The sequence below is a fragment of the Myodes glareolus genome, chromosome 13 (assembly GCF_982192425.1).
Source record: "Myodes glareolus chromosome 13, mMyoGla1.1, whole genome shotgun sequence".
NCBI lineage: Eukaryota > Metazoa > Chordata > Mammalia > Rodentia > Cricetidae > Myodes > Myodes glareolus.
The window spans coordinates 77760583-77778583 of record NC_142038.1 but is presented as its reverse complement, the minus strand read 5'-3'; the positions used below and the strand labels follow the sequence as shown (position 1 = coordinate 77778583).

The window sequence follows — 18001 nt, the reverse complement described above, 5'->3', positions numbered from 1 at the left end:
CTTACATAAGACAGAAAAGATTTGGATTTTATTTGACTTCACCAATATAAAGGAGCTTAGCACTGCGGAAGAAACAACAGCAGCTGCCATAATGATGGTGGACAAAGCTCAGCTTCTATAGACCCAGACCTGCCTACTTGTCCCTAAACCTGAGGTCTCTGCCCTCATCTGAGCATCTTCAGAATAGCATGGACCATAAGCTCATACAAGACAGTGTAAGGGGAGAGAGAACTTCTGGTAAGGTTAGATTTTCAAAATACTCCAATTGGCATGTTAGCTCATAGCACCAGGGAAATCACCACCTCTCTGAGTCTCATATTTTTTTCTATTACATGAAGTATATGACATCAGGCACATAATCAAGAAGAGTATCTACAGTTTGAAGATGTCCTGGGCCACAGAACAATTCTGAAGCCCTACAGCCTACGACTCTTGCTTAAAATACAAACAAAAAGCATATTATTTAGATTTTTCATACTTCATATTATGTGGTCACTCAATAAATGCAATACATATATAGAATTCTCCAATTAAAAAAGGGGCCTAGAAATTTTCCTTTCAGAGTTCTCACTCCTGACCATTCCTTGGTGATCTATGGGACTCCCAGGGAGCACAGTTTGGAAGCTTATGAAATAGGCAAGTTCTAATAATAATAATAATAATAATAATAATAATAATAATAATAATAAGTTTATAATTATAGTCCAGGGTCATGTGTTTCTGTTCCCCATGATTTTACATTGTAAGATTAAATGCTTTATTTACAACATGGGGAGATTCCTCTTTGTCTCTAGCACATTGAAATGGTGCCAAAGCTTGAATAGATTGTGGATCAATTAGCCTAATAAAGAAAGATACCAACATCACCAGCAAACAGAGGAAATTGATTCTTCAAGTCTTTTAGGTCTCCACTCTTGAGTTTCAACCCAACTTACATAGATTTCAAAATACTAAAGGTTACAATTTACAACTCCTTACTGACCATACTTGAGCTGGATGCCTTGTTATCCTGCTCCTGGTGGGCTCATGCTTTGGGGAAGAAAATCAAAAAGAAATCCCCTGAATTCTATTTAAGACTTGAGATTCTTTTTTTTTAATACACAGGTTTTGAACACAAAGTTATACTAACCACACATTGCTAGGACTAGACCACTTTAATTTTATTTACTTTTCTGTGTTCTTGTTCACTTGTGAATTTGCTCCTATTACTTCCTGATTCTAATGTGTTTAATGTTCATCTGTGCAGGCACATGTGTTCTTATGCTTAATTTTAATTAACATAAAACATGTTGTGCAGTGAATCTCATTCACTTTATTATTCTTTTCACCAAAATATGTTTCTTTTTAAAATCCATCAGTGTTGCTCTGGGAAATTCTAGTCCATTGTTGATAAATAGCTCCATGGTGTGCTTCTGTCACATTTATCAATCCAATGATAGACACAAAGACAGCCTCAACTAACAATAGCACAAAACAATCCAATCTGTGAGTTTCCCTATGGCTGCCTCTCTCCTGAGAATACATCTAGAATTTCCAGGTTGTGAAATATTAAGAAACCAATTTACACAGATGGTACACACAATCCATACATACCCACATCTCTACCAGCCTGTGTCCTTATCCTCCACACTAGCATTTACTAATCTAACAAATATAAAGGAAAATATTGTTTATTTTAATTCACCTCTGAAATTACCATTGAATTTGAGCATCCATTTATACACTCGGAAACCTTTCAACTTTCTCAAACACTTTATATTGGTGTTCTTATATTTTTCCTGCTGAAGCAAAGATGACCATTGATATTAGTATTCTGGATACTAATAGATATAACTAATATATAATATATATATATATAACTAATAGATATAATGGATATAACAGATAGCACCTCATCTGTTAAGTGTTGCAAGACACTTCTAGACTTCGCTATGTCTGTTTTATTCACCATTATGTTGTAAACAACTTATTTTTGTCTTTGTTTTTTTTTTAACCACCGGACATATCACCTAAGCTCTACCCCTTCTAATTCATAGATTCACCTAAATATCATTTTCTTTGTGTTCCGTGGAGTCAAACATTATGCATAAATCATAAATAAAACCATTTCAATTCCAACTCAATTATAAGTTAATTATACTACTTCTTGATGTGGTAAACTGGTATTCCAGCACACCAAAACATTCTCTCTCCAACTGGCTTCTTAGGGCCATCATTTTCCTGTGTTCCTGTGTTCTTAGATAAATGTCACTCTTATTCTGGACAGTGATACACCGAGTTCTGGGATAGTGTTTGGGGATATTTAAATTAGAGAATAGAATTTCTTTTTAACTATTCGTCTCCTTGAGATTTTCTATGAAACAAGACTAAGCAAAAAAGTAATGAACAAATATGGGGCTGGGCAATGGCTCCACAACTCAGATCACTAGCTGCTCCTATAGAGGACCTAAGTTCGACATTACCAGCATCCACATTACCATGCTAATAACTATCTGAAACTTCCTCTAAGGCTAAAGCTTTGTGAAATTTCCCCCATCCATGTTGGCATGTCAACTGATGAGGTCATTATGCAGGCCTTATTTAGGTAACAATGTTGATATTTCACAGGTGTAACATTTCTACCATATAAAGAATACTGTCTTGAAGCAGGCACCCAGTCTTCTGGATCTTGCAATCTTTCTGCCCCTTCTTCAGATATGTTCCCTGAGACTTAAGTACAGGAGTCTATGATGTAGTTGTATTAACCAATGTACCGTGATGTAGTTGTGTAACTCAGACACTTACTCTCTGCAACTTGACAATGTATGGATCTCTGTAGTAGTTTTCACATGATACAAAAAGAAGCTTCTTTAATGAGGGGTAAGAGTTACACTTACCTGTGTGTCTAAGGTTAGTAATCAACATCCGCTGAATTGAACTTAAGTACTCAGTATGAGGAACTTATGCCTGGCACTGTAAACCTAGCAAGTATCCACAGCTGGAGAGGCATAGACCTTCATGGAGAAGCTGCTTCAACCCTCCTAAATCAACACAGTTCTGAGCTTCATTTTATCTAACATTTTCTATTGGTCAATTGTCCGTTCTTGCACCAAAAACACACTATTTTATGTTATTAAGGTCCTTCTTTGTCAGTCTTAATTTCCAAAAGGACAAGTGTTTTTACTTTAATCTTTGTCATTGTTGCTCAGCTTTTTGTTGATGGAATATAACACATTTTAGTCAAATTGTTCCTCCCTCTACCATTATTTTTCTCCCAATCCATATATTTTTAGAAAACTCTTTGATTTCTACACTTTTAATTTAATAAATGCATTGTCTTTTCTCTCTTTTACTTTAGATTTTCTGTTTTGTTTTGTTTGGGGGGATTCTATTTTCATTCGGCAATTAAACTCAGAGCCTCATAAATGCTAAACAAGTACTCTATTATGGAGCTACATTCTCAGCCCAATTTAGCTTCTAATTGAGATACAAGGTCTCACTAAGCTGCCTGGGTTGACCTGGAAATGAAAATCTTCTCACCCATGGTGAGTAGCTGGGATTAGAGGTGTGCATTTATAAACCCAGTTTTCATTTTTATTTCATCAGTACTTAGATTATTATGGGATATTTTATGCAAAAGTATATTAATTAAGGTGTTACTTAATTAATAAGTATTCATGTCTACTTTCTATCTGTCCTTTATGCCCTTCTCCTATAAACTGAAAGATCCTCTTACCCTGGGAGTTGTCTGTTAAAGCAGACCTCTGTCTAAGATTATTTCTGCAGTTTGTATGCTTTGAGAGTTCTGGGTCAAGCACTCAGACTCAACTTAGAATTTTAAAAATCTAACTCTGAGGTTGTTTTTATTTCTCTTTGGAAGCAATGTTTTATCCAGTCTCCACACCAACACCTTTACACACAGACATAAATCCCATACCTGGCCCTGTGTTTGTTCTCTTCTCTGCCTCTGTCCTCTTTATATAAGCTTGACACCACTCACTTTAGATTGTGGGTAGTGTCAAGCCCAATGTTAAGTAAAAAGAGTCCTATCGGAAATATATTTCACCTTCCCACCCACACTAGATAGTTAACATACCCTGTTCGACATGTGAAACTTCTGGGGCAAGTTACTCCTAAACTAAACTTTTTGTCCCACAGCTACCAAGAGAATTACAAAAGTACTTTTTGTCAAGAAGGGTTTGACACAGGAAGACATCCCTTGAATAAATATGTGGCTACCGCAAAGAATCTTGGGATGCATACTTTTCCTTACAAAGGGAGAGGAAAACCCTGACTGGAAACGTGAGGTAGAAACTGATGCTGCACAGAAAAGAAATAAGTGGAATAAGACAGGATCAAGCAGGCTTTCCTTTTCAAGAAGCATAAAATTTGAACCTGGCAAAGGCACCAGCAGAGTGAGAAATTGAACTAAAAATTAACTTTTTAAAATAATAGTAGAAAAGACTGGGCAAAAAAATGTGTCATCATTAATGCTTCTTGGTGTTTTGGCTAAGATCAAGATTAGTCCTTATCAGTCTAATATCTGATACATCCTCCATCCTAGGACAATATATTACATGGATTTTTGGAAATAGGACTTGGAATAGGAGTTTACTCCGTACACACCACACATCAACCTGGTATTGCAGTTCTTCAAGGAATGGTACACTCTTTTGGGGGAGGAAAAAGAAGTGTCATCAATATACCTTTGGAAATTAAAATGGGCATTTTCTGTATACCTTTCCTATGAAAAATAAAGCAGTTACCATAAATTTTGTCTTGTCAAATAAAAAGACCTGAATAGTTTCATTTGGGTTTACAAAAATATTTATGAAATTGAATGTGAATCTAAAGTATCCTAACACCAGTTCTATGAAGCCATATTACAACACTATAACAATCAATATGAACAGCATCCATACACAGTGCATGAACAGAAAACTGCTGAAGTGGAGACTCAAAGTCAAAACACATATCTAACAATCCTTGTATATTTTTTTTGCTTGCATGACAGCAGTGCTCAGGGAAAACCAGAGCCATATGACAGAATTCCTCCTTCTAGGACTGACCAGTGATCCCAAACAACAGGTATGGCTTTTGGTCTGCTTCCTTGCCATGTACCTGGTAAATGTGATTGGTAACTCAGTCATCATTGCAGTCATTCAGGGAGATACCAACCTACACAATCCCATGTACTTCTTCCTCTTCCACCTGTCCCTGGTGGATGCACCACAGATGTTAATGAACTTGCTGACACAGAGAAAGACTATCCTTTTACCCAGTGCCTTGCTCAAATGTATTTCTTTGTGACTTTTGGTATTACAGACAATTTCCTCTTGGTTGCAATGGCCATTGACCACTATGCTGCCATCTGCCATCCACTTCATTACACCACAACCATGAGCCCCAGGCGCTGTTGCTTGCTAGTGATGGCATCCTGGGCAGTGTTACATCTTCACTCACTCACTCATGGGCTGCCTCTCTTTCTGTGGAGACAATGTTATTCACCACTTCTTTTGTAATGTGCAACCACTGCTGACACTCTCCTGCTCTGATACCTCCCTGAATGAGCTTTTGGCCTTAACAGAGGGCTCTATTGTGATCATAAGCCCTTTTATCTTTATTGTTATCTCTTATATCTGTATCACTTGGACAGTTCTGGAGGTCCCCTCAGTAGGAGGAAGGTACAAAGCATTCTCTACCTGTGGGTCCCACCTCACTGTTGTGGCACTATTCTATGGAACTATAATATCTGTGTACATTCACCCCTCATCCACCTACTCAGTGACAAAGGACCGAGTGGTCACTGTCATCTACATGGTAGTTACTACCATGCTGAATCCTTTCATCTACATTTTTCTCTTCTCCCCCTCCTACTTCTCCACTCCATTTCAATCTTCTCTCAAGGTCCCCATACTTCCAATTTAGAAACAAAAACATGAAACAGGCCTTTAAAAAGTTGACTTGTAGATAAAAGTTTTTGTCCTGTCCAGTCCTCTAGCCATTCAGTCCCAAAGACAGAGACTTATATTAATTATAAACTGTTTGTCCTATTAGCTCAGACTTATTATTAATTAGCTCTTACAACTTAAACAAACCCATAATTCTTTTCTATGTTTAACTATGTTACTTGATACCTTTTCTTAGTAAGACATTCTCATTTTGCTTCCTCTACATCTGATTGGTGTCTGACTCTCTGCCTTTCCTCTCCCCAGACTTCTTAGTCTGTTTGTTCTGCTTATGCTTCCTGCCTGACTACTGGACAGTCAGCATTTTATTAAACTAATACAAGTGACAAATCTTGACAGTGTAAGGAGTATTCTACCACAGCGCTGACTGAAAGAATAGAGTAGAATGTGCATATTTCTCTCCCTGTAGAAATTAAATCAAGAGTTAAACAATGTGTTGCTGTGTTTATGCCATATTTGTTTCTAGACAATGAGAGAACATTAAAACATTGCACAGGTTCCAAGACAGGTTTGATCGAGGGATCCATGGGGTTATTTTGAAGGACCACTTAGAGTCTACGGTGCTTCACCTACCAAACCTTTCCTGGTAATTTATAGCACTACAAGACTCTCTTACGTCCCCAGTCTACCTTCTTTCCCTGTTTTCTTCTATAGACTTCAAGCTGAGTCTGAAGACTTTTACTCACCACTGCCCAATAAATCTCTTACATGTCATGGTGGTTCATTTCTATGCATTAATTTGGCAGTAATAAGAGATAAACGAATATCAGGTAAAATGTTTCTTTTTAATTTTATTAGTTTTTATTGAGCTCTACATTTTTCTCTTCTCCCCCTCCTACCACTCCACTCCATTTCAACCTTCTCTCAAGGTCCCCATACTTCCAATTTACTCAGGATATCTTGTTTTTTGTTCTACTTCCCATGCAGATTAGATCTATGTATGTCTCTCTTAGGGTCCTCACTGTTGTCCAAGTTCTCTGGGATTGTGATTTGTAGACTGGTTTACTTTGCTTTATGTTTAAAAACCACTTATGAGTGAGTACATGTGACAATTGTCTTTCTGTGTCTGGGTTACCTCACAAAATGATGTTCTCTAGTTCCATAAATTTGCCTGAAATTTTCAAGATGTCTTCATTTTTTTCTTCTGTGTAGTACTTCACTGTGTAAATATACCACATTTTCCTTATCCATTCTTCAGTCAAGGGACATTTAGGTTGTTTCCAGGTTCTGGATATGACAAACAATGCTGCTATGAACATAGTTGAACACATGTCCTTGTAGCACAATTGAGCATCCTTTGGATATAAATCCAAAAGTGGTATTACTGGGTCTTGAGGAAAGTTGTTTCCTAATTTTCTGAGAAATCACCACACTGACATCTGATGACTAAAGATTTTGAGCATTTCCTTAAGTGTCTTTCAGCCATTTTAGATTCCACTGTGGAGAGTTCTCTGTTTAGATCTGTACTCCATTTTTTATTGGATTATGTGTTCTTTTGATGACCAATTTCTTGAGTTCTTTGTATATTTTGGAAATCAGACTTCAGTCTGAAGTGGGGTTAATAACGATCTGTTCCCATTCTGTAGGCTGTAGTTTTGTTTTGTTGACCATGTCCTTTCCTTTACAGATGCTTTTTATTTTCAGGATGTCCCATTTATTAATTGTTTCTCTCAGTCTCTGTGCTACTGGGGTTATATTTTAGAAGTGGTCTCCTGTGCCAATGCATTCCAGTGTGCTTCCTATTTTCTATTCATTGAGGTTCAGTGTGACTGGCTTTATGTTGAGGCCTTTGATACATTTGAACTTGAGTTTTGTGAATGGTATAATGAAGGATCTATTATCATTTTTCTACATGTTGATATTCAGTTATGGTGCCATCATTTGTTAAATATGCTTTCTGTTTACCACTTCAAATTATTTGCTTCTTTGTTAAAAATCAGGTCTTCAGAGATGTGTGGATTAATATCTGGGTCTCCAATTCAGTTCCATTGATCCTCCTGTCTGATTTTATGCCAATACCAGGCTGTTTTCAGTACTGTAGCTCTGTAGGAGAGTTTAAAGTCAGGAAATGTGATGCCTCCAGAAGTTCTTTTATTGTGCAGGATTGTTTTGGCTATCCTGGGCTTTTTGCTTTTTCATATGAAGTTAAGTTCCATACTTTCGAGGTCTGTGAAGAATTATGCTTGGACTTTGATGGGCATTGCATTGAATCTGTAGATTGCTTTTGGTAAGATTACCATTTTTATTATGTTAATTCTACCTACCCAAGAACATGGGAAATCTTTCCCCTTTCTGGTGTCTTCTTCAATTTCTTTCTTCAAAGATTTAAAGTTCTTATCATACAAGTCTTCCTCTTATTTGGTTAGAGTTACTCGGAGATGTTCTCTGATTTCTTTCTCAGCCCATTTATCATTTGTGTACAGGAGGGATACAGATTTTTTGAGTTAATCTTGTATCCTTCTATATTACTGAAAGTGTTTATGAGTTGTAGAAGTTCCTTGGTAGAATTTTGGTGGTCACTTATGTAAACTATCATATCATCAGCAAATAATGAGAGTGTGACTTCTTCATCTCCAATTTGTATTCCCTTGATCTCCCTTTGGTGTCTTGTTGCAATAGTCAGAACCTCAAGAATTATATTGAATAGATATGGAGAGAGTGGACAACTTTGTCTTGTTCCTGATTTCAGTGGAATCACTGTGAGTTTCTCTTTATTTAGTCTGAGTGGGCTGTTGACTTGCTATAGATTGCCTTTATTATTTTTAAGTATGTTCCTTGTACCCTGATCTCTCCAAGACCTTTATCAGAAAGGGATGTTGTATCTAGTAAAAAGCTTTTTCAGCATCTAATGAGATGATCATGTGGTTTTTATTTTTAAGTTTGCTTATATGATGAGGTTTGTTTGGTTACCAAGTATGTAGTCAATCTTTGAGAAGGTTACATGAGGTTCTGAGAAGAAGGTATATTCTTCTACATTTGGATGGAATGTTCTATAGATGTCTGTTAAGTTCATTTGAATCATAACATCTGTTAGTTGCCTTATTTCTCTGTTCATTTTTGTCTGACTGACCTGTCCATTGGTGAGAGTGGAGTGATGAAGTCTCCCACTATTAGTGTGTTGGGTTTAATGTATGATTTAAGCTTTAGAAGTGTTTTACATATTAGAACACATTTAGAACTCTTTTACATATGAGGGTGCCCTTGTATTTGGGGTATAGATGTTCAGTATTGACATTTCCTCTTAATGGATTTTTCCTGTGACCCATATGAAATGTTCTTCTTTCTCTCTTTTGACTGATTTTAGCTTGACATCTATTTTGTTAGATATTGGCATAGCTACACCAGCTTGTTTCTTAGGTCCATTCGATCGGAAATTTTTTTACCCAAGTCATTATTCTGAGGCAATGTCTGTTTTTGAGCTTAAATTGTATTTCTTGTGTTTTCTTTATTGTCTCTATTTCAGTTTTCACATCTTGAATAGTTTCTTTCATAATGTTTGATGCTTTTTCATGGTTTTCTTTAAGATATTTTTGTTTGTCTTTTCCTCCATTTCTTTGAGGGAATTTCTAATTTCTTCTTAAGAGTTTCAAACATTCTCCTGAAGTTATTTTTTAGGTCACTTTCTTCTGCTTCAAATATATTTGGTTATTCAAATCTTGGTATTGTAGGTGTCTAGAATTTACTAGTGTTCTATTGCTCTTTGTGATATTGCATGTCTTCTTACCTTGTGTACTCATCTTTTCCTCTAATTGGTGTGGTTGGGGCTGTCTGTGATTCTGGTGGTTAATCATCTAGGTGCTTGTGAATCCAAGGCTCAGAAGGTTGTTTATGTTGGTACAGTCTGTGCCATGGTTCTAGTTACCCCATTGGTCACTCTGCTTTGGAGTTTCCTCTGAACTCCTGAGCTTTGCTCCACTCCATATGGATTATTGTCTCAGGCCTGCTCTCACCTAGGTTGTCAGCTCAGATCTTTGTTTGTAATTGTCCCTGGTCTGGATCTGCTCCTACAGAGGTCCCTGACATTGGGTTGGTCTTGTAAAGGTCTCTGGCTCTGATCTACACCCTCAGAGGTCCCAGACTTGGGTGCACCCAGTCTTGGGTGTGTCAGATCCATAGAGGACTTTGCTCAATCGTACTCCCTCAGAGGTCTGAGACTCTTGCCAGACCCACAGAGGTTTCCAATTCCTACCTACTCCCTCTGACATCCTGGACTGACACCTGGATCCACAGAGGTCCTGGCTCAGGCCTATTCCCTCAGAGGTTCCAGACTCATGCCCAGACCCTCTTAATATTCATATTGTGTGAGGAAAACCCACAGAATTATTACCCCCTGGCTTTGTGTGTGTGTCTGTGTTTGTGTGTCTGTAGTGTATGTGTTGTATGTGTAATGTGTGTGTGTGGTATGTGTTTATGTGTATATGGTGTATGTAGTGTGTGTGTGTGTGTGTGGTATGTGTTTATGTGTATATGGTGTATGTAGTGTGTGTGTGTGTGTATGCATGCGTGTGTGTGTGTGTGTGTGAGAGAGAGAGAGAGAGAGAGAGAGATATGGAGTATGTAGTGTATGTATGTGGTGCATATGTGTGGTGTGTGGGTGGGTGGCTGGATGTAGTATGGTCTGTGTGAGTTCACTCCTTGGCATCTGTTTTTCAGAAGACCTGAACCAATGACCTAGTAAACAACTCTACACCTTGGCATACACTGTAAAGAGACTAGAACAAGAGTAGCAAAAGATTGTGAAAGATATGTATGACATAAACTGATCTTGGAAAAATATTTGGAGCTCAATTTATTATGGTTTTCTCCTTTGTCTATAAAAAATAAAATTAGCCTCATATAAGTTAATCAGTGAACAAAATACCAGCTTCCTGACTACTTCTAATGAAGTAATAAATCATGGACTATTACTAAAATAGCAATAATGAACACAAAATAAAATGCATCATTGTTACTGTGGATATGTCCTCTTTGGGAGACAGTGGTTTCAAAGTATTTATTCAACTCATGTTCAGGTTTTTAATGAAGAAATAAACAATGGAAGGAGCCAAGACAAATTTATTTAACTGATATTTATGAGATTAGGTGTTCCACTTGAGGTAATTATTTTTCAAATAATGGAAAGAGTATGACAACAAACTCAAATGTTCATCAGCAGGAGAAAGAATAGTTGGATCATGATACAATCTAAGAAAGACTGTAATTCTGCCAGTTGCAATTCAGAAATCCAAAAGTTGTTCACAGAGTTTCAGTTAATTTATCATGTAGCCACAACTGACTAGCATTTCTTGCATCTATTCTATTTGGTTTAAGCATTCACTTGTCAGAATATTAATGTGTTTTCTAGCAGTGTGTCACCCAGAAACTACTCTCACACTTATTTACAGTGTGATATATAAGTTATATCACACTGTATATAACATGTTAAAAATATTATTTTCTAAAATGGGAAATGGTGAGAATTTCAAAACTCTTTAAATGCCCTAATAATGACCGTGGGAATGAGTGTGTGAAATTTTACTATAGCATAAGGGGATGAAAATCAAAACCAGTATGTTCACTGAAAGATGATGAATGATTCCATTCATACAAAGGAAAGATATAGGCAACTGTAAATAGTATATGGTTTACACATATATTATAGACTCTAAAATGTAAGGAAATTGTTCCTATACATTTTATATGTATATATAAATTTAACAATTTTTAAAATACATTTTATTTATTCTTTGAGAACATCATATATGAATATAGTATGCTTTAATAACATATCTGCCTCTTAATTTCTTACCAGTAACTCCTTCCAAGTTATCTCATCACTTCTCCCTTCCAGCTTTATATACTTTTAATTTCTCATAACTGATAACTCTTTTTCTAATAACTTTGCTGATGATGATATGTGCATGGATGTAGAGTCATCCACTGGGCCACGGGAAACCATGAAGGACAGCATCCCTAAAAAAACTGATGCTCCCTCCTCCCATCAGCCATCAACTGTCAATCTCTCCTCAGCTACATGGGGATTTTGTGGGACCCTCAACCATCCATGTTGGAATTTTGACTGGGTTGACAGTATTTTAAAACTTTAGAATCATTTTCTGAAAGAAGCCCTTATTGCCTTTGCAGATTTCATATGCATTATATCTCTACCTTCTGGGGCCACAGAGAACAAGTCACTTTACTGTTTTGCATGCTAGAACTGTAGGTCTTTAGAAGCAGTTCTGATGCCCACTCCAGGCCAAGTTTGTCCACCCACTTATTATTATTTATTTTCTGGTGACTGTTGAGTTTTTCTCTTGATAATTGATAGTTGGAAGTTATGAAGTAGAAAAATGTATCCAGGGAGGGATAATGAGGCCAGTATAAGCACCAGTGCTTTCTTAACCAAGCCAGGATTATCTGATTGTGGTCAGAGAAAATGTCAATCAAACCAGGTTCAGAGGGGTCACAGAAGACTAGGGCTGAGATAACTTTATTTCAAGAAATCAGACTTTTTATCCCCTTATCAGAAACATAAGACAATGGTGGTTGCCATGAAGAACACAATTGTAGTTGCCAGGATACAATGATGTTTGCAAAAGCTGTCAAGGGTACACAAGGATAATGTCTAAGATTAATCATTCAGACAAGCTTCTATATTTTTTCCTGACTTCTAGGGAACACAGAGATATATAGACAACAAAAATGCTCCACTGCTTGAGGGAGCACCTTGGTTTCTCAGGAAATGAAAGGCACACAGTTCCCCAGGAGCCATGCATGGACTCTAACTTATGATACATGCCATGCACGTGAGCAAAACAAGGCCAACTCCATGATTCTCTGTAGGAGAGATCTGAAGTTTCCCAGTCCTAGTTTCTCTAAAATAAAGATATTACTGATACTGCTGGGAATAAAGACCCCAAGGTCAAGAGGGGCAGCAAGGAGGTTGGACATCTGTTCCATCTTGCTTCTAACTACCATGTCTGGGAGTAGGTTCCAGGCACTACACAGGAAAAGCTAATAGATCTTGTGTATCTTTTTTCTGAGGCACATAACAGCCCATGCTGTTATGAAAAGAACACTGGTTCCAAGTAAAAAACAAAAAGAAAACCCAACAGGAAATCAAACTCTGTTCATAGTGATGGGGAAAGGTTCTGAGAATGGTCAAAAATTCCGGGGAACTTAATCAATTAATAAAAAAACTAGAGAAAAACCTTATATTTAATGCATATTATCATCACATATTGCATTAATAAATTCATGTAAAAACTGTTAAAAATGAACAACATATAAATTATCATAAAACTGTGAACCTAATAAGAATCAATGTATTAAATTATTACCAATTTCAAAAAAACATTCCAGGGAAGGTATCAAGAAAGTAAGCCTGTGATTTCTCCCCTCTCTTTTCTCACATGTACACACTCCTTTGTTCTCCCTCATTACTTCCTCATTTCTATTCTCTCCTAACTTTAGCCAGTTACAGCCTGACTGACTTAATCATCCAAGGAAAGGCTTGATATAATATTTATAAACTCTTTGATGGTCTGAAGCTGATACAAATCATTCATATCCAAGTTCCTAGAAGGAAGGTATTATTATTAGTCTCCTAGCTAAGATTACCATTGCTGTGATGCAACATCATTACCAAAATCAAGTTGAGGAGAAAAGGGTTTATTTGGCTTACAGTTCTACATTTTACTCCATTGTTGAAGGAAGTCAGAACAGAAATTCAAACAAAGCACGAACTAAGAGGGAAGAACTGATGCAGAGGCCATGGAAGGGTGTTGCTTACTGGCTTGCTCCTCATAACTTGCTCAGCCTGCTTTCCAATAGAACCTAGGACCACAGCCCAGGATGGCACCACCCACAATGAGCTGAAACCTCCCCATCAACCTCTAATTAAGAAAATGTCCTACAAGTCTACCTGCTGCCTGATCTTATGGAGATATTTTCTTAATTGAGACTCTCTTCTCTCACATTACTTTAGCTTGTGCCAAGTTGACATAAACTATCCATCACAACTGTGTATTAATGCTCGACAATTGTATTATACAGAGACAATCGTATCACTCTTGGCACAGTTACTTTCAGTACACAATAACTCTGTCACTATAGCAACACAGCAATAATCTCAACACATGCTTCTCTCTCTTCTTCCTTTCTTCCATTCTTCAGAATTATTTTGGGTCTTTGTTAATTAGTTTTATTCTATAGCTGGATCTCTGACAAGTTAGATGGTTGACAAAGAAAATAGAATTCAGACAGAAATCTGACTCTGTGCACACAAAAGTGCTTGCTTTGTCATGATACTACTAGGTCAAAGCCATCAACTCTCAGAGGTCCTGATAATGACTTCAATGACAAAAACAGTCACATTATCATTTATGGTTATCAAAGTCCAATTACACACAGGTAAAATGACAGGGTAACTACACATTCCTGTTTCCCTGGGAATAAAAAATATTCTCTAGAAGGGAGAATTTCCATTTTAAAAGAAGAAAAGCGAGTGGAGAACAATTCTTGGTGGACATAAGAGGTGGAACAACAGTGGCCCTGGAACACTGGACCTCCCACTCCCTAAAACTTCCATTTGGGAGAAAAGCCACAGGCCCCCTCCCCAGGTGCCTTTGGCATTTCTAGCAGCCAGCAGAGAGCTGGTCTGCTAGACAGCCATCTACCCTACCCCCAACACATCATTTCTTACAAGCTCCATGGAGACCAATACTTGATGAACATAAGAGGTGAGACAACAGTGCCTCTGGGACCCCAGAATCCTGACTCTCTAAAACCTCCATGTGGGAAAAAGGTCAGCCCCCCTCACAAGGTGCCTTCAGCATACCTAGCAGCCAGCAGGGATCTGGTCTGCAAAGCAACCGTCTACCCCACCCCCAATGGGTCTTTCCCTACAAGCTCCATGGAATCCAATTCTGTAGACATGAGAGCTAAAGGAAGAGATGTGAAGGCACTAATGCAAGAACTCCTCCAACATCCTAAAAAGCAACATGGTGCCACCAGAACTCAGCAGACACACAACAGAAAACTTGATCATCCTAACCCAGAAGATATAGAAGAAAACGACTTTAAATGTTGCTTAATGAAAATGATGAAGACTTTTAAAAAGGAAGTAGAAAAACCCCTTAAAGAAATGGAGGAGGTGAAAAACAGAAAGCTGGAAGAAATTAATAAATCCCTAAAAGAAAGTCAAGAAAAAGCAATCAAACAGGTAATGGAAACAATTCAAGATTTGAAGATTGAAATAGAGGTAATAAAGAAAACACAAACCGAGAGAACTCTGGAAATTGAAAATCTGGGTAAATGAATAGGAACTACAGAGACAAGTATAAACAACAGAATACAAGAGATAGAAGAAAGACTCTCAGGCACTGAAGATTCTATTGAGGAAATAGACTCATTGGTCAAAGGAAACACTAAATCATACAAAGTTTTAGCATAAAACATTCAGGAATCTGGGACACCATGAAAAGACCAAACATGAGAATAATAGGAGTAGAAGGAGAAGAATTCCAGCTCAAAGGAACAGAAAATATGTTCAACAAAGTTATAAAAGAAAACTTTCCCAACCTAAAAAAGGATATTCTTATGAAGGAACAAGAAGCATACATAACACTAAATAAACTGGATCAACAAAAAAATCCCTCACCATATAATAATCAAAACACAAAACATGCAGAACAAAGAAAGAATGTTAAGAGCTGCAAAAGAAAAAGGTTAAGTAACATATAAAGGTAAACCTAACAGAATTACACCTGACTTCTCATGGGAAACCATGAAAGCCAGAAAGTTTTGAATAGATGTGTTGCAGACACTAAGAGACATGGATGCAAGCCCAGACTACTGTAACCAGCAAAGCTTTCATTCACCATTGATGAAGAAAACAAGATATTCAATGACAAAAACAGATTTAAACAATTGATATCCACAAACACAGTCTTACCTAAAGTACTAGAAGGAAAACAACTGTGGGAATTGCTACCCCAAGTTATATTTCCCTACCCCCATTTGAGGTGCTTATCTGCAGAGAATCATAATTTCCCTCTGCTCCTGGAGTTGGATGAGGAAGGTTGAGTGCACGTGATCAGTCCTTGACCCCTACTGGGGTCAGGTGAGAGTCCCTCCTTGGTTCAGGTGGCAGTCCCTTCACAGCCCCCTCCCCATTTGGTGCCATGGTATAAAAGCTAGCCCCAACAGAACAATAAGCAAGCTGCTGTTTCACCTCAACCTCGTGCTCTGTGGATTTCATTCAATCTGGACACCCTCCGCCGAGACTTGTGGTTCCAGACCCTGCTGGTGCGGTAATTGGAAATTCCCACCGAGATCGGAAAGGTGAGGATTGTGGACCGGGTCATCCTGTTGTCCGGCCAGAGTGCATTGGGAATTAAGATATAATTAAGAAATAAGAGATCATTAAGAGAATTAAGAGATAATTAAGAGATAAGAGATAATTAAGAAATAGGGAATACCCCGGGTAAATCACAGCTAAAGTTTCAGTTAAAGAGGTTATTTAAAGAGCAGGGAACAGCTGTAAAAACTAAGACTTTGGATGATTTTCTTAAAATTATAGAAATGTGGAGTCCCTGGTTCATCACCAGTGGAGCTCTCAATATTTCTGAGTGGGAACAGGTTCGCAGGGATCTTCAAAAAACATTGAGAAAGGAGGGGCCTGAAGTCCTGCCAATTGCCACGTTCTCCCTTTAGAGACTGATAAGGGATGCTTTGCTTACAGAGAAAGTCCGGGTTAAGTAGGCCTTGGAAGCAACAAAAGAGGTGTTATCTGAGATTAAAGATAGTGAGACTAAAGCTTCTCTTTGTTCTGATATGGCCTCCCCGACACAGAGGCAGAACCACTTTCTCAGCCTGCTAAGGGGAGGCTCGATAAGATAGAGGAAAGAAAGAGTAAAAAAACCTCCAGACTGGAAGGAGGGAGAAGAGTCATGGGACACAGTTTCCTCTCAAAACTTAGGGGCTCATCCCAAGCAAAATTCTTCAGCGCAGACACGCCTTTATCCCTCTTTGGCTGATTTTGAAGAGAGCTTGGGGGAATCAACAGATTCGGAAGAGGAAACTTTGGAAGGGGAAATTGCAGCATTGCAGAGGGAATTACGCAGGGCCCGTTTAAAAGAAAAGACAAAAAGGACCTCTGGGGAGAAGGATAAGCCTCCTCCCTATCCTCTTTCTGATGCAATTAAGACCTCTCTGGCCCCTCCCTTTCGGTCTGGCTCAGAGGAGGCTCCTTGTGGAGGCATTAAGTGCTATCCAGTGGTTGCCCCTGTTCTGGAAATTCCAGATCCCAACAATCCAGGACAAGTTTTTCGCCGTCATGAACCTCTGACTTTTAAGGATTTAAAACAATTAAAGGAAGCTGCCAGCCTTTAGGGCACCCAAGCTCCATTTATGTTATCTCTTATGGAGTCTTTTAGGGCTCTTAACCTCACCCCCAGCGATTGGCAGCAGCTCTGCTGCGCAGTGCTTAGTGGGGGAGACTTTCTTATTTGGAAGGGGGAGTTCCAGGATAGATGTACTCAGACTGCCACTCAAAATGCGCTGAATGGGCAACTCTAAAGAAACGCTGACATGCTAGCAGGGACAGGTGCTTTTGGGAACATTCAGCAACAAATTCAGTATGATCTGGCACTATATGCCCAGGTGGCAACTGCAGCCATCCCTCTAACTGACGGAGGGGACCACTTGTCCAAAATCCTTCAGGGACCCTCCAAACCATTTTCAGATTTTGTAGATCGACTCATACAAGTAGCAGAGAGGCTTTTTGGACTAGCAGGAAATTCTATGCCAATGGTGAAACAAATGGCCTATGAGAATGCTAACAGGTTCTGTAAGGAAGCCCTCCATCCCCATCAGAAGAAGAGTCTTAATGACTATATCCAAATATGTCGAGACATCGATGGGAATTTTATTCAGGGGCAGGTCTTGGCCACTGCATTAGGACCCCAAAAAGGGGGAAACAATAATGGTACCACCAAGGGACCAAGGGCTTGCTTTGGTTGTGGCCAAATTGGATATTTTCACAAAGAGAGCCCCCAAAATTTAAATAGCAA

At 38.3% G+C, this 18001-nt stretch overlaps 1 non-coding gene and 1 pseudogene across 1 annotated transcript; both read left to right on the top strand.

The window, feature by feature from the left end:
- The first annotated feature begins 4468 nt into the window (after positions 1–4468).
- Positions 4469–4653, top strand: LOC125409184 (U2 spliceosomal RNA). Its single transcript, XR_007234713.1, has one exon. It is a non-coding gene; the product is annotated as a U2 spliceosomal RNA (small nuclear RNA).
- Positions 4654–4986: 333 nt separating this feature from the next.
- On the top strand, positions 4987–17321 carry LOC125409181 (olfactory receptor 1F1-like; annotated as a pseudogene).
- Positions 17322–18001: the final 680 nt, after the last annotated feature.